The sequence below is a fragment of the Thunnus albacares genome, chromosome 2, assembly GCF_914725855.1.
Source record: "Thunnus albacares chromosome 2, fThuAlb1.1, whole genome shotgun sequence".
NCBI lineage: Eukaryota > Metazoa > Chordata > Actinopteri > Scombriformes > Scombridae > Thunnus > Thunnus albacares.
This window is the reverse complement of record NC_058107.1, coordinates 9,494,368-9,517,828: the sequence shown is the minus strand read 5'-3', so window position 1 is coordinate 9,517,828 and position 23,461 is coordinate 9,494,368. Positions and strand designations below refer to the sequence as shown.

Below are 23,461 nucleotides of genomic sequence, written 5' to 3'. Positions count from 1 at the left end.
CTTCCACTATTGCCGTCTCCATCACCATACCTTCTCTTCCCACCGCTCTCATTTTGGACTCCCTCTCTTGGGAGGCTGCAGACACCATTTAAATTGGATGTAACTGCTGTGGCTTATACAACACTAACAAAAAGTGTGTGTACGTATGTGTGTGAGTGTGTGTTGGTGTGTTCCTTTATCCAAACTCATTATCTGAGCAATGTGCTATGATTTCCAAAAAAAGGTTTGACAGCCACTGCGAAACATCATCTACCATACATTACTCTACAGTTTGGTCTGCTTTGCTACCCCAGCAAAGGAAGCAATCACTGAAAACTTCACAGCTCACTTTGAGCTGTTTGGCCCATTTTCTGTCTGCCTCTGCCATCTTTCTGTTCCTGCTTTCTTATTGTCTTTCTCTTTGTGCTTCGATCTTTGCAGTTTTCGGCCTGTCCTACACCACAGAGACTGATAATACTGAAAAACATATTATACCATTTGATGAGCAGATCAGCCTTTGTCACTTTATCCACCTGCTGCAGCACAGAGCTGATATGATTCGGCACAATGTGGTTTGTTTACCTTTATGTAATAGTTTGGGCTATTTGGAAGCTGCCACTCTGAATACCAATCTCCTCTGTAGTGTTGCAGTGCTGCTGCCTCTGCACAGGTATTTAACGCTCCTGGATGTGTTCCAGACTTAGATATATGGCTGAAGGCTTAAATAGATGTCAGAAAGGTCTGTACTTGCACTTTCTATGGGGAGAATTCAATATGGTGTAACTTTATTTGGTGTGAAAGGAGAGGTGAGGTGAAGTGGGCTGAGTATATAAATGGACTGAAATGCACTGAATGTGCAAAATATTTGGGACATGATATTGAGTTGCAGCCCCTTTTGGGTAATTTAAAAATCTAATTCGTAGTCACCTGCTTCTCTTTTGTGATAAGTATAGATTTCACAAGGGAAATTTTACCTGAATCCTAACCTAAATCTTTCTTCATTTTTATATTTGACTCCAGAATGTTTGCTACAGTATATCTGAGATTTTCAAACTTGCGACAAATTCTAATCACCTGGGGCGACATGGCAATTAAATATTGAATTCTAAATGTAGGAAGCCAGACAGACTGGGAGCAAAGGGAGGGTGGGTGTAAGGGTTTGTGTGTGTGTGTGTGTGTATGTGTGTGTAAAAACTCTGGGACAATACAGTGGATATTTGTTTGCATTTTTGAGTGCCACAGATAGGGGGGTCGGGGTGGGGAAGAGATTCCACGGCGCATTAAGTCCGTCTGAATGGGTTTTCACTCTGTCAGAGCACGCTGCGCTCCAGTTTTCATAACAGTGTTGAATCACCATTTCCATTTCTCTAATTCTTTCCATCTTTTGTTGCAGGCAGCAGACTTGGCATCTATTGTACGTTGGTTGTGCCAGAGAAAGCTCTGTGTGTGTGTGTGTGTGTGTGTGTGTGTGTGTGTGTGTGTGTGTGTGTGTGTGTGTGTGTGGGAGAGCTTCAACTGGCTAATCCATAAGCCATAATGGAAGGCTGTAGCTTTTAATGCCATATCAAGTGGAAGTGTCAGTGCACGTTTCTCTCTTGCTGTATCCATTTTCTAACCTATCAGACGTGAGATCAGAAGTTAGATGGAGACCCTGACAGGACTTTTCATGGATCGATTTAAAAAAGAAAAAGCATTATTTTTCAGATTGACAGTCATGTATTTTTTTCTTTTGTCATGCATTTTGTGAGGCCTCAGAGTCAGAAAATTATGCATAAAGAACTATGTTAATTTAAGAACAGAAAAATGAAATGAGTGTTTTGAGGATTTTCTGCAACAGCAGCAATAAGCTTCTTATTAATCTGCGAGCCCTTGAATCTGAATGTTTTATGATTGAAGATGGAGCAAGAGACAATAGGTCATGAAGTCAAAAGCTGATGTACCTGTATTAAATCTGTTCCATAGTTGGAAGATTGGATCTGCAGTCTACAGAGAGTAATTTTTACACTAAAGGGAATCATGCAAGAAACTTTTTCACTTCACAACCATCAAATCCAGCCTTTGAGGCACTTTTACTAGTTTCCATTATGCCTTGGCTGAATTATTTTTGAGGAAAATCAATTCTATCAAGGTGAGCTTTGGAAGAGGTGCTTTAGTATTAACATTCATAAGAATATCAATCAGCCAGCCACTCTGGTGGGTGAAAGACGAAGGAACACAATTTCTGATGGTTTTTCTTTCTCTCCAGAGGGGATTTAATTCTGGTTGTTTGTCCTCACTGAAATCCTGTAAGACCCCCTGCTCCCCCAACCCCACTATCCCTTGATCCCATTAGCAGTGAACTCATGGGAGACTCCTGATCAACCATGCAAGGTCATGGAGTCATTGACAAAAGACATCAGTTAAAGTGTTCGATTCTTGGCAGCAAAGGTCCAGTAGCCTTTAGATGAGTGAAGTTGGAGCCTCATTTGTATGCATATAATGCAAACTTAAAGAAACTGTTTGACATTTTGGTAAATATATAGTTTATTCTTGCTGACAGTTAGATGAAGATTGATATCACTTTAGTGTTTGTACGATAAATGTTAAGCCACAGCCAGGAGACGATTAGCTTAGCAGCAAGATTTAGCACAGGGGGAAACAGCTAGCCCCCTGTTGAAAATGAAAGATGATAAGTATTACTTTTACATTTATATATTGACAATGTTCATTTACATAATTTACATAATTTACAACTTTGGCATGAATGTAGTCATTAGCCCCTAACACTGCATGTGGGAACATAAGCCTTCACATCTGTTACCTCCCTCCCTCTTAACTGTGTGTGTGAGGAGTAGCTACCATCATTGATAAAGAAGCCAGATCCTCCTGCAAATGACTTCCATGTTACGTCATCTGTCAGTATCAATTAACCTCCAGCCACTAAGTCTGAGGTCTGAAGCCAAGCTCTGCTGGAGCCAAAAGCTGCAGACAGTGAAGATAATTGGGGGAAGTGTTGCTGAAAGGCTAGAAAAGTAGACTTAGTGCAGGTGTGAATCCTGTGTCATATGGAAAAATCAATGCAGCAAATATGATAGATGTTGATAAAAAGCTTCATTCCATGCTCCATGTGATCATTAACCAATGCTCAGTGACAAGCCCTCTCTAGAAGTAGGTTTTAGTTGTGCCTTTTATTTGGCCTGTAGATTCATACAGTTTAACAGGAGGTTGTACTTAGTCAAAATGTGCTTTGAGCTAATTGCTATCATCAGCATGCTTATATACTCACAATAACAGTGCTAACATGCTGATGTATGGCATTTACTGTGTTAGCATTTGCTAATTAGCACTAAACACAGAGGACAGCTGAGGCTGATGGGAATGTCATCAGTTTTGAAGCCATTTGGTCATAAAACAAAAGTATTGGACAAATTCAAATTTTGAGCCAATGATGGCACTAGATGCAAAATCAGGAGATGACCAAAATGATTACAATTCATCCTGAGGGGGGGTGCTGTGTGTCTGTACCAAATGTCATAATGTCATCAATCAATAGTTGTTGAGACATTTCACTAAAAACCACAAATGTAAAACTAATGGTGGTGCTAGAGGCAAAGTCACAGAAACACTAAATCAGTAGGATTCATCATCTGGGAACAATTATGTTTATAAAAAATATTGTGCCAATCCAAGTAGATGTTGAGACATTAGGATTCATCCTCTAAGGACCATGTACAAACTTTTATAGCAATCTGTCAAGTACTTGTTGAGATATTTCAGTCTGGACCAAAGTGGTGGATGGACTCTCTAAAGTGATCTCTGACTCTGTAGCTGATGTAAAAGCAGGTTTCAGGTGAGAAACCACGATAGTGTTTTTAGCTGTATAATGTCTCCACCACCAGCAGCATCACTTACTACCTGTGTTCCTATGGAAACAGAGAACGTCCTCCGAGGCACTTCAAAATAGTTTTTATCTGTTAGCTCTGTCAGTGATATGTTTTTGCAGCAGAACCCCTGCTGACAGATCTGGATCTGAAATGTCTATCATTAAACGACAAGTGTTTCTTAGCTATGAAACTAATAAAAATATAAACTTTTCAGTTTTTACCAGGATGTGCAGGTTAAAGACATCAATTTAGCTGAATTTTTTGATGACAGGGACAAATATACCTTCTAGTTCGATCAAATTTACGGTAAATGTTATCATTGCTCTACATTTAGTTTGTAAGGTTTATTAAGATTTTTGAAATATATAATTTTGTTTTCTCTATCCACTCACATGTCCACAACCTGGGAAGCACAGATAATTATGTTGTGTGGTATCACAGTATCACCAATGGATAATCTCCGGATAAGTGCTCTCACATAGCCAGCCAAACTGTACAGCCAGGGCCCATATGGTCCCCTTCCCATCCTTCCATATCATCTTCACCCCAGCCCCTGTTCCCAGCAGGTGATCAGACACACGAGCAGCATGTTTGGGGCCAAGGGATGCATTGTCTATAGGGATGACATCAAGGAAAACAATCAGAAGTACTTAACATACTGTATGCACAGGAATTGCTCTCCTTTCCCCAAATTTAAAATAAGGGTATCTGGGCCTAGGATTCTTATGGTGCAAAAAATGTTCTGCTGTTATTGGAAGAATGTAGGTGGCAGTGAAAACGCTTTAATTTAATAATAACATTGACAAAGAAATGATTTAATGTGGATTGTCAGGCTGATACCGGATCTGCTTAATGAGGTCAGTATCAGCCTTTATACCAAATCGGATGGTTGCATTCCTACTTTTTTCCAAGTAATTAGTAAATTTGTCAGCACAAGCTTATGAAAAATGAGCTAGTACAGTATTATCAGCCTCTCTAAATATCAGGGTAAAGATGAGTTTCCCATCATCAAACCCTGATGAAGTTTATTCTCTTCAGTTGTATAAACTAGCAGAAGAGACCGTTTTTTCAGGATGGGAAGTATTCTTTCCTCATCTCCAAGCTATAATAATATCAAGACCTGAAACATCAGTGTACTCCAATAGAAGCAAACTGCTTGATTTTGAAGGTTGCAATCTCAAATGCTGTTTTTATAAAGTAACAATTTTGGTGTCATATTACAAACGTCACCATATTGTGTGTTGTTGTGTGTTGCGTGCCGTAGCTGCAGCACAGGCAGGTGTTGGTCCAGTGCACCCTGACAGAGAAAACTGAATCAAGTTCATGCCTCGTCTGGGTTTGCGCTGTGCATCGTTCTGTTCCTGTTTGTCTTAACCTGCCCTCTCGCCTCTATTTCATCTTTTTCAAATACTCTATATGTTAGAACAGAGTCTAGATTTTCTGTCAGACCAGCAGGGGCTGCCTGGATGTTTCTGCCTGGTCGCTTTCCAGGTGCCTACCAGACTGTGACCAAGGCTCAGGCTTAGGAGTAGAGGCTGTGTGTGTGTGTGTGTGTGTAGAGGGCGTGTGTGTGTGTGTGTGTGTGTGTGTGTGTGTGTGTGTGTGTGTGTGGAGGGGTGGGGGGGGGGGGGCAGGCAGGCTCCTTCAAGCCGTCAAAGCTCCATCTGGACCGTGGGGTGCTGTCATTTAGGAGTGCAGGGCCCGAGCGGAGGAGCAAATTGCTTTTTAATCGATCATATTCCCAGTAAAAGCCACTCCCAGCAGCCACTTGCCTACTTTCCATTCTATTTATGGAAGCTGCTTGCCCCCCTGACTAGTGTGAGTGTGTGTGTGAGGGGAAGAGAGAGAGGGAAAGAGAGACAGTAGGGGGTGTGTATTGTTGACCACTTCAAGTCAATAGAAACAGAATAATGTTTCCACTCCTTCTTAAGTCTACAGTAGGCCTGTGTGCGGATGTATTTTTGCTCATTAAAATCAGAGCACTACAAGGACCTTAAACTCATGTGGTTACAGATGATATGAAGGCTGATAGCAAACTGTTTTGACATCAAGCTGTTGCTTTATATCTGCAAAAGGCAGTGATTCCAGGGCAATGAAACATGAGCATCAGAGACTGCTTCAGTGACAACAAAAAGAAAACCCTCTACACCATTAAACACCGCAGGACTACAGTCAAATATGTCATCTGCTTTTATAGAAGCCCAACAATGCTGTAATGTGATCATTTTCCAGGCTCCAGTTTCTTGCATCTATTTTGAGTCTGATGCCCAATGTCAACTCTCACAGTAACAGGCGCTACTGTGCAGTGTGCACTGGTGAAAAAATTATGACTCAGCCCAATGCTGCCGCTGATTGTTGGATCAGTTTTCTAAGATGCTGTTGTTTATAACTAATCTGCCCCTTGGGGATCTTGAAAAGGAAGTTTAAGTCTGTATTTGCTTGCTCTGTAGAACCTTTTTTTTTGTTTGTTATTTTCATAAAGCATTGATCACCCCCTTTGTGAAAACAAAACAGAAAAAAGCTCTAGCTGTAATGGTGTCACATAAAAGATCCTGCAGAATGAGCAATACCAGGAATGCACTGTCAGTTTTCCTTTGCAGGCCTCTCAGGAATCGTAAATGTCGTCATATTCCATACAAGACAGGTTTTTGAGATTTGCTGAAAATTTGTTTTTGAGTATGCTCCTCTTTCTCTGCAGTTCGCCAGAAAATGCATGACTATTTAATATGACTTTGTAGCAAAGGACCTAAATGAGACACAGTTAGATCAGTCAAAGAATCCCTCTCATGATTACTTGGATACTCTGCTATCTTTTCCTTTGATGTTGTGGATGCCTGCAACATCTGGATTCTCTGAGTGTGGCCCGGTTGCATGGAGCTCAGCTAGCACAGTTAATGGAGAGGTAGGTAGAACCACTTAAAGAGCTCAGAGTGAGGACAGAGAGAGAGGGAGGGAGGAAGGGATGGAGAGATATGTCAGGTACTCAGCTGGAGGTCCTGTATTCTCTCTGTCAGTATCTTGTCGTGGTCTCGCCCCCTGACCAAACAGGACATGAGCCTCACCACCCCATGCCGCCACACCGACTCTGCTGCTGCTGTCCTCATGTGGCACTCATAGCTTTTATTCAGACAACTTTATCACTCCTCCTCTCTGTTCAGGGTATGTGTTATGCCTCAAAGGTTCTCCAGAATCCTCACTATATTCAGACTAGCAGCAGACTGATAAAGTCAGTCTTAAATGATCTGATAGCAGCCAGTCAATACTGTCAACCTCAGATATGCTGGAGCTTATTCTTTGACCACAGCAAATCAATATGTTGATGTTACTATTAATGATACATGTCTGGAGGGGCTTTACTCAGCAGCTTCAATCAGTCTGTAAAACGTGCAGTGAAACCTGCCTCACCCTGATTTAAGCCATTGGGAGATTTTTTTTTTATAAAAATATATCCAATACCAAAACAAAATTAGTGTCATCCTTCAAAATCTACTTTTTGAAGTTTGCTTTTTTTTTTTTATTTTTTACGAGGAATGGAAAATATAGTCCGCTTAGAGATACCTTGCAATTCCAATTCATTCCAAAAGAAACAGGTTTTCTAGTTTTCTCTGTTAAAGAAAAGTGTCCAAATGTCTAAACTTGGCCTTTCTTACGTTTAGTACGATTCTAACACTCATATTAAAATACACACATTATTGTTCACTTATTGGGCACAAGCTTGTTCGTTGGTGCAAATTCCTATTGTAGTTTGCTAATTGGCTCCTTAGTTCAACTGAGATTTGGTAAAGGTTAATAATAGATACATTTCATTTATGTAAAGCACTTTTCAAGATTACATGACAAATGAAAGCATGGAGTAGTGCAGGGCGTAAAATCAAGTAATTAAATGGTGGTGGGTTATTACCGGTACTTTAAAGAATCCCTCTTCACATACTTTAAGATATAGAAATACTCAGCTTTGAATAATAATTTGTGTCTAATTTGGTTTTTCCACCAAAAAATTCAATTACCTACATCTCCCCCTCCCTCAGTGAAAAATCCAGAATCTATGAGTATGCAAATATGTACAAAAATATTATGTCAATTCTCAGTGTATCTGCAGATTTCAAGTTCCCACATCACATGTGTGTAAGTTGCATACTGGACCATGATTGGCTCCACACTTGTTGTGATGTTACAAATCATGCTTGTAGACAAGCCTTAAACTCAAATTTAAATTTAAATGATTAAAACAGTTATCCATTGGTCCTGGGTGAATCATCTTATGAAATATCGATTGAGCCTTAAACATAACTGACATCCATTTACATATCACCATGGACAGAGAACTACAGTTGTACTGCTGCATTGTATTAATAGTACTGACTGATAGGTATTTCAGTTTTCATTGTTTATACAGTGTATGGAGCCACACCAGTTGCCATCCACCACTAGTATTTTTCTTGATATTTGGTCACATTATGCACCCAAATATTTTCCAAATGGTGACACTATACATAGTTGTTTGTTTTCATATTTCACACTTAATTCAATTCATGACAGTTTGTTTTCGAATATTGGGTGCAGACATTGTAGTTGACATTCTGTCTCATGGATGTTAAATTTGCAATTAATACTTACTGTTGTTCTCTTATCAAGCTCGTCTCGCAAAAGACCACAGCCCACAGGAAGTGGAGGAGGCCAATAGTGACATGCAAGAAGGGGGAACTTAATTCTGGACATTCTTAAAAATCCCTCTTTGTTGGCTTTGTAATTATGTTTGATTAAAGCTAATTCCTCATTTGTAAATGATTTTTCTATTTTGATAGGTTGTTGGGTATCTTTAGATTTGTTAGATATTTAATGTTATTTGTGTAAATATCCCCGTTTCTGTCTTAGGATAGCCTATATTGAAAGAAGCCCCCTTGTGTGTCATTTATCAGGTCAGCATTGTCAGACTGAGGAGTCTATTACATATGTAATCATAGATTGTAATAAGTACGATCAACAAAGACAGCATATGAAGGAAGAACTCAGGAAGGCTGCAGTTCAGGAACTCAGTATAAAAACTTTAATGAACCTGCCAAGTGGGTCGAGCAGTAGAATTTTCTTTGAGTTAATCAGACAGGATTAATGGGTAGAATTAAATCTTGGTCCATACTCCAAAGCAGAAGGTGGCAGTAATGCACCTAACACACTGGTTACCAACTGCTGTTAAAAAACAAAAAAAATGATTTGTCAGTTCTGTTCAGTTTTGTTCTGTTAGTTTAAGCTTTAGTTGATTCATTGTTTTGTTGACCTCACTTTGAGTCTGGGTTTTGGTAGCTACTTTTTCTAGTTCTTATGTTGGGATTTATTTGCAACTTTTGTCATTTGTTATCAATTTTTCAACTTTATTAAAACCTTTGTCCTTGGGCCATTTCTGCTTGGTTCATGACACAGTGGTTGCCTTGTACTTGTAGGTTGTTGGAAGTCACATTAATTTCTCAATGCACATGGTGAAATGGAGGCCCACAGGGATTTTAGACTACATGGCAAATGGCAGAAATGTAAACTTTAAATCAGATTTTGCTTCAGTTATACCACCTTTACAAGACAAGTCCATTGCATTATCATGACAAGGTACATTAATAAAGCTTGTATGTTCCTCAGTGTAAATGTTGTATTTACTCCTAGAAGGCTTACACATCTTTCTCTGTTTTTCAGGTGGAGCAGCTCAAGTATTGTGGCTCTGGTCTGATAAATGTCAACCTGCCCTGATATTTGTATGGGTCTTTCTCCTCAACCAAAGGTGAGTTCATCCTCTTTTCAAACAGGTTTGTTGGAGTATACTGTTTCCAGTAAATTTACATTACAGTAAGTCCAACAGTGGGGTTCATTCATAGGTGAATTTCAAAACATTTGAGATGTAGTTGACTATCTGAATAGCTGACATCTCTTTTGGAACAATGGAGCTCAGTTTGTCATTGAGAATAAAGTGAATAAGTTAGTTATTTGTGCTGCTATGTCCCCATTTACAGCCATAAAACAGTGCGTTTTTAAAGCAGACATAATCTTTGCTGTTATATCATATTTTGTTTTTTTTACAAATATCTAAGTAACTGCTGTATTTGCCCAAGATTTTGTCAGCTACTTTCTTTGGTTTACTGCTACTTTCTTTCTTTACTTTGGTTCTTAAAAATATTCTCCAAAAAAGTACAAAAGTACTGATGTACTGATGCCACCTGACAAACAATTCAGGCCTTGATGTTGGTTGCCCAGGAGCCTTAAACTGAAGTTGAACCTATTTGTGGAAGCTTGGTTTCCAAAAAAAAGAACAAAAACGGCCAGCCTTCTCTTTGGTGACTTAGACAAGAGGACTCTCTTTAGCCCTTGATTTACTAGAGCGCAGAGTTGTTCCTTTTTGCTGCTGAGCTTAATCTTGTTTCTGGCAGCTAAAACCGGTCATTTGCGTAGTTTGGCTGACAAAAAAGTAGATCCCAACTCCAGGTCATGTTTTGTTTCTGTCGCGGTCTTGTACTTTTTTGTTTAATGGGACTGAGCTACTGCGCTGGCTGTTCTTGTGGGAGCAGTACATCACCAGAGCTGAGTTACAACCTGGCCTCGGATGAGATATCAGCTTTAAGTCTTGACATGAGGGGAAGATTTAAAGACTTGCAAAAAAATTTTGCACAAAATGTGAAGGCAGCCAGGCTCTGACATGTGGTTACTGAAAGCACAGGGATGGGAGATTAACCCACCTCCACCACCTCCCTTGGGCTGTGACTCTCCCTCGGTCAGTTCCAACTCCACTATCCCCCTGAGAGGCACGGCTGCTGGGACAAAACCACACTGTGATTCCTCACTATCATCTGCTGCTTCACTGCCTGTTAACATTTTATTGTATGCAGCTAAAAGCACAAATGTTGTTAGTTTGTTTTTTATGAAAACATATTTCATTTTCTACCTCTCTGAAGACCTAAAAATTCTTCCTTTATGATTCATCAAGGTGGGAATAAGTGGCCATCTGTGGACCGATTGTTTACAGCAGATTGGCTTAAATTGGCTTTTGATTCAATTATTTATCAAAGCAATTTTTTTATTCCTTGCAGGAGACCTGTTAAGAATTTTTATTATAAGATATTAGCCATAAATGTACTGTAAAGCATAAGCAAAATAAGGCCGTCATTGCAGAGCATATTTATAAGAATATGACCATATGAGTTATTATCAGTAGTCTGGTTGTGGTTGGCATGCATCAAACTTTGTGCGTGTGTGTTTGTGTTTCAGCCTTGACAATTGTAGCTATTGCATTGAAGAGTTAGTGTTACAGTAACAGTCCATCGGCTGTGTGACTTTATATCTGTGCCTTGATGTCTTTCAGAGCACACACAGAGTAAACACACCTGTCACCTGCCCAGCATGGTGCTGTTAAGCCGTAAACACAGCGGCTACACCTTATTTTTATACAGTCTATGGGCTACAGCACGGCAATGCTAGCCATGCTAACAAGCTGCTAGCCGTGACGTCGAAGATGACACACTAGGAAAGAAACCAGAAAGGCAAACTCGTCTACTGGCAATTTTACCCACATTAAAAAAACCTGCATATACACATTAATTTTGGTATGAAAAGTGTATTACAGTTGCATTGCAATAGAACGACCTTTAACCTCTTGCTCTCTGTGTCACTAGCAGCCAACACACAGCTGTTCTTTGCATTTGAGCGTTGTATGTGTGATCATAGCTGAAAGGAATCTTACCCAGGGAGATTTTTCTCTTTAAATACCATGTTCAGGGTGAGCTTTCTCAATAAAACTTCAGCAGCTGCCCTTCAGTTAAATATAATGTGCACATCAGCCTTCACTATACCTGCAGAAAATTTCATGGTGCAACAAGTTCAGCTTGTAACCCTCACTGAGTAAATGCTAGTCAGAGAAGGTTAAGTGTACTGACATAAGGACAGTGTAGTCATCCATCCAGGAGCCCCTCCTCTCAAATCAAGGTCATTTTATTCTTAAATCCTTAGCCTTCCAAAATGGCATCAGTTTAATTAACTCTCTGGAGCTTCACTAAGAAAGGCCATTTCAATAGTGCGGGAATGCATATTAATCTTCTGACAAGGGACCAATTATAGTTGACTGTCACTGTGTGTGCAAGCATTGTGTGGACTACTATGACTTCTCCAAGTGCAAGCTCAGTCATTTAAACTCTCATGTTCTCAGGTTTTATGTAATTGAACTTCAGAATAGGGCTGGGCGATATGGACAAAATCAAACATCACAATATTTTTGACCAAATACCTAGATATCAATATTGCAGCAACATTGTAGGAATGACTATTGGTGCTTTCACAAAATATTTAGACAATGAGATTTTTGATAAATAATCATCAGTAATGTGGATATAATGACTTAAGTGGGTAAAGGTAAATAATAGAACAGCTAGAACAGTCTGGTAAGTTCAGAAAATTACATCACTTTACTGTAATGCAGATCATAATATTTAAGATATGATGAAATCCATGACATGACTCTCTAAAGTGGCTTAAGCTAGGAGATCCTCATCGCACCACTACCACATGCTAAGTGAGGGTCACACGACAGATGGAGACAGCCAAACATGTCAGTAACTACTCGCTAGTTTGTCTATTTATCCTGCAGTACAAGGTAATTAGTGAAGAAGTGTACAACACAACTGCCCCTGAAAAATAAGTAAAACTTTTTACAGCAAAGGAAAAATGCAGTATAAAGCTTCCTTCTCTTGCATTTCTCTACCTTGAACCTTTATTTAGTTTTGACAAACTGTGGTTTTAAGAATGCAAAAATATTCAAATGTTAAAAACAAGAAATATGAGAAAAACAATCTAAAGAACTGTAGCAAACCAACCTCCCTCCAAAATTAGTGTTATATACATTTATTTACAGTACATACCACATTTAAGGATCCCTTCCAAATAACAATTTTTTTTGTTTAAATATTACAGCTTTAGAATCACATTCATTTCTTTAATGTGTGGGTCTGTCACCCAGTAAAAGACTTCCACTGGCTCTGTTCAAAATGTCTGTCTTAACAAATATCAGATAATAAAAAGGGCACAGCACACTATTGTGATAGACAGCAAACAACATTTTCTTTCATTTTCTCTATTCCTGCTGAAATGTGTCCATTGTAACATTTTTAATAAAGCATACAACAAGGCAGCAGCGGTCAGCCAGCAGAAAACATGATAGCAGATTAGCTCACTAATGATAATGCTGTCTCGGTCTCCCCCAACGTTCCTGTAACCCTTTCTTTCCAGGTCATAATGGTCTGTTAAGAGCTATTATTGGTCAAGGAAAGCAAATGTAAAGGGGTTTGCACTCTTGAATCCAGGCTTTTCAAGATGTAGCACTAGGTACAGTACATATAGGCAAGATAAATAGTGCCAGGAAAAAATGCCCACAGACTGATGCAGAAATTAACCAATTTATTACATGTTCAAAAGTGACAGCACAACTAACAGACCATGTAATTATAGAGACTTAAATATGTTACAGAATCTTTTCTTTGGTGTAAAATTAGGACAGTAGACATGACAATTTGAAATGGTAGAATTTACTTCATGTGAATTCTTGTTCTGATGTTCAGACCACATTTGATAAAAGTTGTATATATGCAGACATTTTCAGCAGAAAATGGTGACACTAGGCTGGGGTGTCCCATGCTTATACTACTTTGGAGAAAAGTGATAACTAAATGGCATATATTATAGCAAAATAACTTGGCCCAGCTCTGTCCTACTCTTCAGCTGCATGGAAATGAAAATTGTTCCAAAAACTTTTGAAGTTACTTTTCCTGACAGTGGTGTTGAATGTGTAGAGGAGGACTTTTAATAAGGCACACTCAGCCAGGAGACACACAGAGTGTCTCTAAGGGCCAACGGGCCTATAGCCATGGACTTACTAGCTCTCTCACTAATGCACTACTTTATTTTCTCTCTCTCTCTCTGTTTCTCTCTCTCCCTCACACCTTTGAATAGCTGGCGTTTTGTTTTCATTTGAAGGAAGAGGACACTGGCCCACAGCCAAGTGATCTGCAGTGGCCCAAATAATTAAGATAGAAGAGACTTATTAAAGTTATACTTTTCTAAAGTGCAGTTACACTGTCATTGAATTTTATTTTAGTACCCTCCCTGCCTATTTCACACAATTAATGAGAACAATTCCGGGGTCTACTGGTGGTGTAGAATCGTTGATGGCTATACTGGTTAGCTAAGCCCCCTAAATTCAACAAGTAATAAAAACTAAAATTGACCTAAATAAGTTGGAAGATGGAAGGGGGAAAAGATAAGTTCTAGTTCTAGGTCACAAACAAGAGGTAAAAAAGGGAGATTTAGCTAGAGAAGATGACTGTTCGGGAAAACACCAACAGAGACGAAGATGGCGGCGAGGAGGCACTGGCTACTAAGCTAGGAGGAGAGACTGCAATACTGACTACCATCCTAGTAAGCAGTTTCCCATTGAAAAGGCGTTAAAACTGGTTAAGACATTCAAAACTGGTTCAAAAGTGAATGTTTTTTCATTGACTATTTAAAGACGATTTTTCACATTTAGACCATATTTCAGTGGGATTTGCAACACTGGCTTTCAAATGAGAAATTGGATGTGGTTTCTCAGTTAAGCTCCAAAATGATGATAGGCTAGTGAAATTTTTCATCCTCTCCAATGTGCAAGTGGTTCCCTCCTGGGAGCAATAAGGCGTTTTTCAAAAAAAATATTTGACCTAATTACCTGCAAAACTTTTAGTGTTCTCATTTGTGCAGGGGATTTAAATATGATCCTTAACCCCAAAATTAGATACAATTAGCCAAAAGAGGAAAGAACTCACTTATAAATCTGGATAAAGAAAAGATTACAGGACTTAGGGTTGATAGATATATGGTGAGATTTCCATACACAAGATAGAGAGTACACTTTTTATTCTGCCTGCCATAATGTACATTGAAGAATTGATTTTTTTTTTTTTTTTTTTTTTTTTTTTACATATAACTCTGAAAAACATAGACTTAAAGACTGTAAGATTGGTACAAAGGACCTTTCAGACCATAAAAGCCCAAAGACTGATAGACTTACAAAATAAACTCTTAGAATTAGAGCAGTTACAAAGTAAGGTGAAAATCCCCCTTCTACTGCAACAGATGAGACCAATCAAACAGGAAATAGATAAAATTCATAGTGAAGAGTTGGAGAAAAAGCTCAGGTTCATGAGGCAAAAAATATTATGAGACAGGTTCAAAAGCAACAAAGCTGTTAGCTTGGAGATCACACAAATAACAAGCTGAAAATACTATTCATGAAATAAGAGACCCCCGAATCTAACAAAATAACATGTAAACTGGACGGCATTCAAAAAGCATTTGAAACATATTACAAGTCCTTGTACATTCAGCTGGATAAAGCAGAGGCACATACAATAGAACAATTTTCTAAACCAGTTAGATCTACCCTGTATTGGAAAATTATATAACAATGAACTCACAATAGAAATATCTATTGAGGAAATTAATGAAGCAATTTCATCGCTGGGTGCCGATGGGTTCCCAGCTGAGTGGTACAAGTCAGTGAGAGAGCAAGCAACACCCTGACTTTACTCCATGAGTGTTTCAACCACATTCTAAAAGAGGGAGTTCTGCCTCCATCTTGGAGGGAAGCCATTTTATCTATTATCCCTAAAGAAGGCAACAATAGAAAGAAATGCAATTGATTCAGGCCAATCAATGTTTTGAATCAAGATTTCAAACTATATACATCCATATTGGCTAAAAGAATGGAGGAGGTGATACCAGTATTAATAGATGGCAACCAAAACGGTTTTATATGAAATAGACAGACTCAGGATAACATAGGGAGTTGTCTCAATATAATAGAACAAATAAACCATGAAAAAATCAGCGCTATCCTGTTGAGTCTAGACGCTGAAAATACATTCGACTCGGTGGGCTGGGAGTATCTCTATCAAGTCATGGAGAAATTTGGTTTCTGCAAGAAATTCATACAGTGTATTAAAACTCTATACAAATAGCCAACTGCTAGTATAACAATTAATGGCCATCTATCCAAGACTATACATGCACAACCAGGATACTGCAAGGGGTGCTCAGCTAGTGCAGGAATATTCAGCTTATTCAATGAACCACTAGCTCAGTTTATAAGACAGGAGACAGTCCTTGAAGGCATTACAATAAGAGGTACAGAACACAAGATATGTCTGTACACAGACGATGTTCTTGTCGCTTTGAAAAAAACAGCATCAAGTATACCACTACGCCTAACAATGTATGGTAGATTATCAGGTAATGTCCTTCATATAGAGAAATCTCAAGCCTTGGTCTTTAATTTTAATCCCTGACAGAAACTTGAAAACATAAACATAAAACATAAAACTGGGATAAAACTGACTAAGGACACATCTCACCTCTATAATGATAACTATACAGACACTAATCATAAGAGAGGTGACGACCTTAACAGATCACTGACTTTGGCAACTGAATAACAACCATCAAAATGAACATCTTGCCCAGGTTATTATATCTATTTCAATCATTACCAGATCAAATTCCTGACACACAATTTAGAGCTTGGGGCAAGTAAATATCAAGGTTTATATGGTATATATATATGATTAATATGTAGCAGCACAATGAAGACCACTGATTATTGCTGTGACCCTGAATATGATGCCAATTGGAAAAAACATTGAATTTTTAATATCAGGTAGACCTGTACAATCTTTGCCTGGCTGTCCATATATTATCAAAGACTTATGTGATACTTAGAATGGTCAGGATGGTTTTGTTTTTCTTTAGGTATATGATCAGACTTTGTGAAGAAGTTTCAGATCCAGAAAGGGATAAAATTACTTATGTGGCCGGCATATGACCCAAATTTTAAACCAGCATCCCAAGATTTAAGATATAGACAATGGATAAGGCATGGTATCACATCATATTCTTCTTCAGTAAAGGATTGGGAATTAGTAGACTTCCAGTCTATGTCCAAAAAATATGGTTTAGAGAGACAAAATTTTTATAGATACTTGAAAATGCAGATTATGTAAAAGAGGTGATGGGATCGAGCAATGAAGAACCTTCTGATGTTACACAGATGGTTTATTAAAGCACACAACTCCGGATCCACCAGATGGATTATTTGGGACCTGTATTTAAGTATTGATGAAGAGCAATTCAACAGACGACATAAAGCAAAAGTGGGAAAGAGAACTGGGCATTAAAATCTATCCAAAGGAATGGACTCTCATAATCCAAACACAGATGATTACTACAAACTCACAAAGTTGGATAGAGTTTTGCTGGAAGAACAGTGTGAGGTTTTTCATAAACCCCGAATTAAATCAAAACAAACTGGACTTCAGAACCAATGCTGGAGACAATGTGGGCACTTAATGGCAGATCACACTCACATCTTTTGGCCTTACCCCATCTTACAGCCTCTCTGGGCTGATGTTCAAGCTGCCACTAAGACTATATTAGGATTTGATATTGAGTTCACTTGTCTCACTTTCTACTAAGGAAACATACCTAAGGAACTGGATATCAGAAACAAATATTTACTGAAAATTCTCATGGTAGCAAGCAAGAAGGCAATTACAAGATGTTGGCGTCTTAAAGAGCCTCCCACCCTGAACCAATGGATGTATATTGTAAACAGCATATACAGCCTGGAAGTTATGACACTCAATTTAAGATTACAGAAAGAAAAGGGAGAAGAGTGTCGGACTAAGTTGGATACATACCTGACCTGAAGAATCTGACAACTGAAATTATAGTAAATGCAGTTGTGAAACATAAAAGTGAAGGTGAATGAAACAACTCCTATGTACTGTTTATCATCTAATGTAACTGAGTGACCTTGTGTTTATTGTGTTATAAAACAGATTTCTTTTTTTTTTTAAAGTATAAAAAAAAAGAACAATTCCACAAGAGAATTGTTACCTCAAGTGACATTAAGGCCATGTTACCTCTGAAATGCTTCAGGAAGTGTTCAAATATTGTTTATTACTCATTTTGATTCATTCAGTGTCAGACTGAGCCTGAGGCGGCTGTTCATTATTTTATGCACTGAGGGCATATTAATGGCCATGGGAATATGACTTAAATAAGTTAATGTACACCAAATAGGAGCTTTGTTTTATGACGTAGCACCATGAATTGGTTGAGACAGAGGGTGAAATGGGTTTGCTGCCGTGCCGTCAATTCCAGTCTATGGTTGAATTTGCAATCTTTTTAGGAAATTACAGGTTGTAATGATAAAGCCTCCAAGTTCTTCGTGTCTGCATTCACCACAGTAATGAGTCTAACCATACTCGTAACATGACATTTCCAAAATTTCATCTGCGGCAAAGCACTTACAATGAAAAAAAGAGCCTCCTTAGAAGATTACATGTTTGACTTAAGGAAAAATGAGTGTTGGAAGTGTAGCAGTGTAAAGCTGATATTTGCAGAGACTCCAGACATGAATGTGGTCAGGTTAAGTTGTTACTCTGAACTGAGGTTCCTGTGTATTTGCCTCACAGTCAACCTGTCTCTATAAATATATTTGCATTCTGTCACTTGTGCCACATTACTAAAACTATAGAAAGGCTTTGGGACCAACTGCCCCACTGCTGTGGAATTATTTGTATAGCATTCAGGCATATGTTTACCGCTGCTCTCTAATAATTACATCCTCCAGAGAATGTGTAGGTTGCTCCAGTGGGGCTCGCTTTGCAGGGGACTGTTGTGGGTGTTTTATTAAATGGTCGCAAATTATGATGCTGGCCCAGGAGGATGGCTGTCTTCAGTTTGTGACATTGCCACACATTCTGTAACTGTTGTGTAGCAGTGGAGAGTGGTAGGGTCAATTCTTCCCCTGGGCTTTTCCGCTGTAGTATTGGTATGGAGAGTTTGGATTATTGGTCTGGTGGCAGGAAAGGTCACTGTCCACCCTGACTGTGTTTCTAATTTCTTTCTTCTTCAGGGCTTGTTGCAGTTTCCCAATCAATCCCGGCAATGTAAGGTGAAATGGAACTTGCTGGTTCTTAGTGAAAATGTGTCATTATAGCATGGTAATAATAGCAAAACACAAACACACAAAGACAATAAGTCCTGGATTTTAATAAGATGACAGATAGTTATGACTCGGTGAAAGCCAGTTTAAGGTAAGACAGTCTCGGTTTTACTGCGTGTTTATGGCTTAAAGACTGAATTTCTACATTTCTGAATGCTCAAAATGTCCATAATAAGCTATTATGACATTATGTCAGTGTGTTTTCTTCCACTCACACTTTGCTGTGAGTAACAGGAAATCTATCTATGCAGTGCAGTAGAGTGTTAATGCAGTAATGTATGTTATACAAGGATTTCTAAACTCACCTGGTATTTTTCTAATTTTGCTGTGCAGCTCCACAGAAAGCTGTTGATCAAAAAACCTTTCAGGATAGGAATTGGTAAGAATAAAAAGGTTCCTCTATAGCAAAGCCCATTAACAGAAAAATACATTTGTATGCCCCACCCACGGCATTCTCCACACACTGCCAAGTAGTTCTTATAACAATAATCAGCTACTACCACACTCTGTGGCTGAGCTTGCTGTTTATTTCCAGTGTATAATGGCGGGCAGTGCAGTGCTGCCCTTGCTGTGGTGTTTTGAGACTGCATTTGGATGCGTGGTGGCGATGCAGCAGAGGGTGGCAGCGGCGGAGAACCGGCAAGTGTGACTAATCCGGGGATCTCCTGTGTGGTGTGTGCGGCTGGCTGTCCTTCATGCCTCACGCCTCACTGATGGGGACCGCACACCCGTGGCCTCACACACTGATGGGGTGGGGGATACGATTGGAAAGTAGTGTTGCATATAGGTCTCAGTGCATTATCACCATGTATTGTGTAGTTTACAATCTCATGAAGGTGCCCAGCGGGTAGACTACAAAGTTTAAGGTTCTTTTGGTGACTAGTCACTCAACTTTTTAATGTTGTTTCTTCCTATAGACGGTAGAAAGAGACACAAAGTAATGACAATGAACCACAGAGTTTGTTCTAATGGCCATCATAGTAGCATCTATTGGCACATGATTAGTTTCTCTGTTTTGCATCTTCAGGTTAGGCTAACCTATTGTTTCTAACTTTGGAGCTAACCCCCTTCACTTTTCCAGCTCTTGGGGAAACAACATACGTGACTTTTTAGCATTTATTAACTGACACACTGTAGTCTGTACTGTACATTTACTGCCAGACCGACAACTTACTTTTCCTCTGCTCCGCTAGCATCCACGGTCACTTTCCTGTTGCTCGCCCTTTCCCACTCGCTACACAAACATACTACGCAATGCCCTATTCCTAAACGGAGTTACGCTACCAATAGTTTCCCAGGCAACGACATAGAGGTTGACTCACGTACCAGAACAGCGCTGTACAGAGACTCTCAAATGCTATTGATTTCCGATATTTGGCATTATTTTTAGCATTAAAAATATATTTTTGGCCTGGTGGGGGTTCTCGTTGTTATCATTATAGAAGAAACACTGATTCAGTAAATGTTGAATACAAATAGACCTAGCAGTCTCCATAAGGTTAGGTTAGGTAAGTTGTGAAAACAACAGGGGTGTTTTGAGTACACCCTCCATTTACAGGTAATTTGTTAGTCTGTCCCTCCCGCTGCAGGAAATAATGGATTAATCCTGGAAGGCTACTGATGTAGCACTTTTCTCCTTATGAAAGTAACATTGAGATTATTCGACCAATGAGAATTTGGTCGAACAAGAGCATATTGACCAACTAATCGACCAGTCAACCATGAGACTACAGCCGTAATAAACACAAATATATACACATTTTTGGAAGAATATTAGTGGTAACCCCAGATTATTTAATTTTGAAACTGATGTTTGAATATGTCATCCTTTAGATTCATAAAGTACGTGCCCTCTTTTTACTGCTGACTGTCTTCACTTTTTGAATTCACTCTTATAGCTGCAGTCCTTCAGAGACCTGCTTATTCTGTTTTAATACCGTAGTTTTCATTTTGCCCGTCATTACAAAAATGACACTGAACAAAGAATTGCCTTTTTATGTGCCACAAAGGAATGAAATTGGGGATGTACAGTGCCACTGTATTAATGGGATTACTTTGTTCACATTCAGTTACAATGAGGGAAACTCAAGTTGCCTTCTTCTCTGATTGCCTCCTTACTTGCTTGAGCTCCTCAATATTTTACACCAGTGTGGGACTACTAATATATTCATGAATTGTGTGTGAAAAGGAAAAATATTGCAATGCACAGAATAGCATCTTTTCACACAAGCTCTAATTGTTGCCAGAGAAACATAATGCAGAGAGATAACAGACATATGACAAAAGTCAGAGGCCCAATTCAAATTTAGGATATCCCTTACTGTACAACTGTTGGTACTGAAACTGTTTTTTCTAAAAACACTTTTTAGCATATATTGTTTCTAAACATATAAATGATAATACAATATATATAATTTACCATACAATAACCCACCATTAAAAAGCACAAACTGGAAAATACATGGAAAACCATGCACATAAATCCACTAAACTCTAAGAAATATGAAAAAAGTGTATAAATAATAATAATAATAAATAAAATAATAGTGTGTAACACAGTTATAATCAGTATGTTTATGTTAACAATGTATCATGTGGTTACTTGTATTTGTAAGGGTTTGCTTAGGGTGATGAACATTCAGAGTATCATCCCCAGACTCTGCAGTTCCCTTCAGAGCTTTGCAGCGTCTTTCAGCTCATTGTTTTGGTTTTATGGCCAGCGAATTTGGTTCACTGTCACTGTTCTCATACAATTTTTGGCTGCAGCAGGCAGCTTTTTTTCAGCAAAAAAGCTCTAAAAACCCACTCTAGCACTCCTCACTCCTAGCACCAAAATGAAGACAAACCTATAGCCAATGAACATAGTGGAGCATTAAGCCACTAAAGAACCAGTTATTTGCCTCAGGAGTTGGTAGAGACTGAAACAGAGCTAGAAGTAGAAAGGAATATCAGACCTACATTCATCAGGTGGCCAGAAGCACAACTCTAAATGAATGTTAATGTTGCTCCATGGCTACGGGATGTGTAAAAAGGCAACTGTTTGCTAGCATGCTTGCCATATCAATTGAAAAGGTGGTAACAATTCAATAATGTGTTTATAGTTTGTTCCTGCTGTCTCCAAGTGGCCAAAAAGTTATTCAGTTATCAGTCATCAGTTATTGCAGGTTTAAGGCCAATACTGACAAATATGTCATAGATACTGTATGTAGAGTACCAATGATAAGTTACACATTAACTGTGTAAGAATGCAAACAGTATTTTATCATATTAGAGGTGGATCAAGCTGACTCACTGAAATATTTTCTGAATTATTTAAAGAGCCCCTCCAGACTTAAAAATATGTAAAAAATACTCTGCTTTATATAATTTGCATCTGACATGTTTTTTCTGTAAAAAATTCCAAATACCCTTTAAATACTTAAAATGACATCTATTCATTCACTCTCAGTGAAAAATATTATTGTTCATTTTAAAACTTTAACTGCTGGACACAAGACACAAGAAAAGTCCATTCTCACCGTATGCACACTGGAGGCACCACAACACTCTTCTGTAAGTTATACACTGGACCACGATTGGATCCAAACTAGTTGTGATGTGACACATTATAATCGTATAATAGGTACACGCCTTAAACTCAGAGTTAAAGTGAGCACAGAGAAACTTTCCCCCTTCTGCAGATAAATACTAAAACAGCCTTCTAGTGTCAAACTCTGCACAGTGAAGCTCAAACATCCAACTGAAGGAACAAGAAGAAAAACACATATTTGACAGGAGGAGGGCTTTAATGAAATTCCAATATTGTTCTATAATGATATCAGTCATGTGTGGCCACCACCAGTTTAATTGGGTGATTGTGGAATGTGGAGACAAACATTAAATACTTTACAAAAACTGAAGTTGCTTTATTTTGGGGCTGCAAGCCTCTTTTCAAACTTGTTCCAGTAACTAAGACTAAGACTCAGCTCCATCTCTTTTTCACTGTCACTTCGTAGACGGAGCGACTCAGTGAAGCCAGGCCAGAATAAATCTCTCACTGCTGACTCTGCTCATGCCAGCTGCAGATACAGCCTGCTACCTTCATGCTCCTATTTATTGTATATTTGAAACCCAAGTATCACTTTCTTCCACCAGCTGAACACTGTGTGCTTTCATCTCTCACAACTGCCACACTATAGAATATATGTGTGTGCTCAAGCATATATACCGAATATGAGCTTTGTGTGTGTTTGTGTTTGTGTTTGTGTTTGTGTTTGTGAGAGAGAAAGAGAGAGGAAAGAAGGTAGTTTAGCCTCTTGTTCTCAGCTGCAGAAACACTGTACTGGAATGTTAATTGGTATGACTGGTCTGTCTCATAGATAAGACACGAGGCGGCTTTTAATAAAGCAGAGATCAGGATGTCCCACTGTCTCGCCCTACTGAGACAAGAGAGAGGAAGAATCCCTCCTTTTTCTTTCTTGCCTGTCTCCCACACAACTCCACGTCTCATTGCCTCATAACAAATAGAAAAACAGAAATATTACAGAGCGTGAGGTGATTCACTGGGAGACTCAAA

The 23,461-nt window shown here is 38.8% G+C and overlaps 1 protein-coding gene across 1 annotated transcript in view; it reads left to right on the top strand.

The window, feature by feature from the left end:
• The window catches only part of arvcfb (ARVCF delta catenin family member b), a 238,791-nt gene that overhangs the window by 40,231 nt on the left and 175,099 nt on the right, over positions 1-23,461 (top strand). The window contains exon 2 of the mRNA XM_044364799.1: positions 9,525-9,609. The gene's annotated coding sequence lies outside the window, so the exon portion shown is untranslated. The remainder of the gene's footprint in view (positions 1-9,524; positions 9,610-23,461) is intronic.